Source organism: Cucurbita maxima, unplaced genomic scaffold (assembly GCF_002738345.1).
Source record: "Cucurbita maxima cultivar Rimu unplaced genomic scaffold, Cmax_1.0 Cma_Scf00067, whole genome shotgun sequence".
Classification (NCBI taxonomy): domain Eukaryota; kingdom Viridiplantae; phylum Streptophyta; class Magnoliopsida; order Cucurbitales; family Cucurbitaceae; genus Cucurbita; species Cucurbita maxima.
This window is the reverse complement of record NW_019272083.1, coordinates 1-4,900: the sequence shown is the minus strand read 5'-3', so window position 1 is coordinate 4,900 and position 4,900 is coordinate 1.

Below are 4,900 nucleotides of genomic sequence, written 5' to 3'. Positions count from 1 at the left end.
AGTTTTAATATTTAATGTATTAAATATAATAAATATATATTTATATATTTAATATATCTAATATATTAAATATAATAAATATACTTAATGATTATTTATTTATCTCATAATTCTTCCTAAACTATTTGGGAATTGAATTTTATATCTATATTATAATAATAATAATAATAATAACGACGACGACGATAATAATGATGATGATTATGACGATAAGAATGACTATCACAATAATCATAATAAGGATGATTATAATTATGATGATAATAATGATGATAAAATAATGATAATAATAATAATTATAATGATAATTAGATAATAATAATTATAATATAATATTTCGATCTATACCCCTAGACTTATATAATTATAAATATATGCAAAATATAATATATTATAGAAATAGTCCCTCTAAACTACTATTATTCCGAATTGTGGCTTGGATTCTTTAATAATCTAAAATGTATTCTAGCCAAATTTTAAACTAAAAAATTTGGAAATAATATTTGTGATGAAGCCTAACATCATAAAAAAAAAAAAAATAATAATAAATTAAAAAAATTTTAAAAAATATATAATAATAATAATAATATAATCAAAACAAGTGAAAAGATGAAAGATAAATGGATTGAACCTATTGAGTTGAATTAGATTGGTCCAATTGAACGGAAGTGAACTATGAAACAAAACCACATCAGTCAAAGGAATCTTTATCGGCTTTTGTAGCCCATTTAAGGGCTTTCTTTAGAGAGGATCTTCTTTTACATACAAGGTAATCCAAGGATGAAGGAATACTTATCGAGGATGGGGAGGATAAGGTCAATCAAGCATAGCAGCACCAACAAAAATAACAACAATAATAACAAGCAAAATTAACTATTTAAATAGTTTGAAAATCATACGAATAGTTTTGCAATAGTCTCGATAACATTGTAGATGAGTAGTCTATTTTACTACTATAAAACAATTCCCTTTTGGGCTAGTGAGAAGGGCCATGGTTTAATCCTGTCAAATTATGTTTCCATCTCCCTGTTTGTCCCAAAATGCTAAATAAGTCATTCTCACCCATGTGTATCAAAAGACAAGTTATGTAAGAGTTCATAACTCAATGGAGGTCCATATAATCATTTTATGAAATATTAATCTTTTTAATTAACGGATTTAGAAAGAGAGATTAAATATTTCGTGATCCACTCTTATACAAACTAATTGTAATGGATACCCCCACTCACATGTCTCCACGTAAACAATTTGAATCAATCAAATCATTTGTAACAATTGCAAAGTGAAACGTATCAACCGTGTTACCAGGAAAAGACACTCAACCTTATCCATATATTATAAATTCTTTAGGTTATTATTCACTACAACAAATAGCATTTGGTTATAGCAATGCTTCATTTATAGCATTTGGTTATAGCAATTTTAAAATAGAGATATTAAAAATGTAAGAAAAAAAAACACAGCATCACTACTTTTTACTTTTTGATTTGGACACCACGGACTCACACTCCCACTCCCACTCCAATGGTTGTTGATTTGCACACATTTGCACACCTCTGGATTGTATCTATCTCAGATCTCTATTATTCTTTTTCATTTCAGTTTCATCTTATCTTGTTGACCCATCTTTTCTTATTGTTATAGCCTCCTACAATAGATTTGTGGGTATTAGTCGAGAAGTGCAAAAGTACCAAAAGCACCAAAAGCCAACCATTATTGAAAGCCATGAGAAACTCAGTAGGTTCCTTCCCTTTTCATAGCTACTAGTCTTTTGTTGCTGATATTAAAGTTTTGTCAGAAACTTATTTCGCCGAATCTTGTTCCAGGTTTCCTTCATTCATCACTTCGTTTCTTTTAGAAATTTTCTTCTTTACGATCTCTCTTAGGTTTCGTTGGATGTTGCTCAATTAGGTTTATCGTATAAAAAATAAACAATTATCACCCAAGCACTAAATCTATTTCTTCTTTCTTAAACAATTATCACCCAAGCACTAAATCTATTTCTTCTTTCTTAAACAGATACTTCTTTCTTCTTATTCAAGGGTTTAGGGTTTCTCTATGTTTTGATGTTTGACTCTATCTCTATTTAGGCCACCTCATTTTCTCAATTAATTTCAACATTCAGTTTTTGGAAGAAGATGCTTTTGATTTCGAGAATTTTGATTAATTTAAGAGATTTAGTTAGATTCAAGGGTGTAATTCTCATAGAATTTTGTTGTTATTTGTTTTCTTTGTAGAATTTGTTTTTCTTTGTCACCAACCTTTGGAGTTTAGGCTCGGTTTCAATCTTTTATGAGTTATACTTTAGTAGATCTTCCAATTTTGTGGGCATCGTTTTCCCTCTATTTGTTTCGATTTATCAACATAGCATCCTTATTGATCCAAGTTCCAAAGTTATGCTTTTAGCAAATTTAAACACTTTCTTTCTTTTAATTGGTCAAATGTGTCATCTTTCTCGCTTTCATTCTCGGTTACTCAGAGTGAATCGGTCATATTATAGAAGAATAAGAGGATGAACTCGAGTTATTTGAATGAACTACTTCTTCCAATTAGAGGTCAAATTAAAGCTTTATTACTCCTTACCGAACCATTTCATTAAAAAAGACTTCATTCTTTAGTGATAACAATTATTTATTCACACCATACAGACTTGTCAATGTATAAATTATTTGATTCCACTATTATTTAGCTATTAGCCATTGTAAAGAAAAGACCCATAAATAAGTTTTTTTGTTGGCTAAAGGCTTTATGAGAATCAGATCAATATCAATGTATAAATTATGGTTGCACCATATCAATGAGTGTTGGTTTACAATTTATTTGCGGTAAAGCTTTATCCAATGGTTGTTGAGTTGCACTGATTGTTAGTACGTTTTGGTAGCGAAACTATCTAAGGGATATTGTTATTTATTTTTATTAATATTATGAAAGAGGTTGGTTTTCAAAGACTTGGTTTAGCTATAAGCATCTAAAAATTGGAACTTACCACCCTCGTATTTTAAGGGTTTAATAATGTATTATTTTGCTAAACTATTTGACTAATATACAAGTTATATTCACGTTAGCAGTTTAACGATTAAAAGACTAAACGAATATATATGTTCTTTTTCTCTACCTATAACTTTTTTAATAGTTGTTAGGTTTATTATAACACATTATATTCATAGGTTAAGTTAGCAGTGCATATAGGATCGCCAGAGTCAGTAGAAAAAGGGACAATTAGCTAGAGCAGCAGGTGTTGTAGAGAAACTGATTGCAAAAGAGGGGAAATCGGCCACATTAAAATTACCTTCTAGGGAGATCCGTTTGATATCCAAAAATTGCTCAGCAACAGTTGGATAAGTGGGGAATGATGGGGTAAACCAAAAAAGTTTGGGTAGAGCCGGATCTAAATGTTGGCTAGGTAAGCGTCCTATAGTAAGAGGAGTAGTTATGAACCCTGTAAGACCATCCCCATGGGGGTGGTGAAGGGAGGGCCCAATTGGTAGAAAAAACCCGCAACCCCTTGGGGTTATCCTTCATTTAACTTATCAGTTATATATATATTTGTATGGGCGAACCACGAGAATTGAACCCGCGCATGGTGGATTCACAAATCACTGCCTTGATCCACTTGGCTACATCTGCCCCCCTACCCTATATATAAGTATGAAATGAAAATGGAGTGAAGGGAGAGAAGGAATAAAATGGAGAATTATGCTTAGAAAAGTTGAATCCATATAGGCATCCAACCATTTAATTTAATGGGGACAGGTAAAAGCTAGAATTGAACACTTTCTAGCCATCATTGAATCAACAACAAAAGCAAAAATAAAATAGTTACAAGTGATTGGTTAAATTTATAGAGACATTCAACTTTTTATTTAATATAGTATGTGATAAAAACCAGAATTGATCACTTTCTAACAATCATGTAAACAATAGCAAATATAGTTAAATGGGATTTGTTCAATTGGAACACATTCAGAGGTTGATTTGGGAAACTTCTGTAAACATCTCTCGCTACAATTTTTTTACGATTAACTATAAACTAAGTCATACCAATGAGAGGGTGTGCTCTTATTGTTCAAGTTTACAAAATGGTAGACATATTGAATCGGTTGTGAAAGTCATTCTCACCTATGCAAATCAAATACAAGTTTCCCGTAAGGAATAGTTTATAAATCACTCAAGATTAAAATTGCGTCACATATGATCATCCCATAAAATATTAATATTCTCAATCAACACATTTAGAAGAAGAGATGAAATATTTCATAATTCAATCTTATATTTTGTGCTTTTCAAAGTTAATATTCTAATCACAAATAAAAAAATAGATATTTTGTGCTTTCGGCTTCCTCTCAAGGTTTTCCACATCTTGGCTGAAACACTGTTCAGTGTATGGGTCTGATACCATTTGTAATAGCCCAAGCCCACAACTAGCAGATATTGTCCACTTGGCTCGTTATGTATCGTAGTCAGCCTCACAGTTTTAAAATGTGTCTGCTAGTACGGAGAGGGAGAAGTTTTCACATGCCTATAAGGAATGCTTAGTTTCCCTCTCCAACTAATGTGACTATATTGCACCAAATATTGAGGTCATTGAATGCAAAATTTAGAAACACCAACTCGATTATATAACTTCTCTCAAATGACACCTCAACTCAAAGAATTATGTCAAATCAACACATAGTGAAGGACAAAATAGAAATTTAATACAAATTTAACGGCAAAATAGATAGGTAAGAATTGTCCCTTTGGAGCCCCTCTTATTATGTAACATAGATTTAATAGTTGGAGAACCATCTACCCGTTTTCCACCTTAATCTATTACTATAGGGTCAAATCTCCATTATTAAGAATATATATATATATATATATTTACTATATGGATAACTATGTGAATTCGTTCAATAAA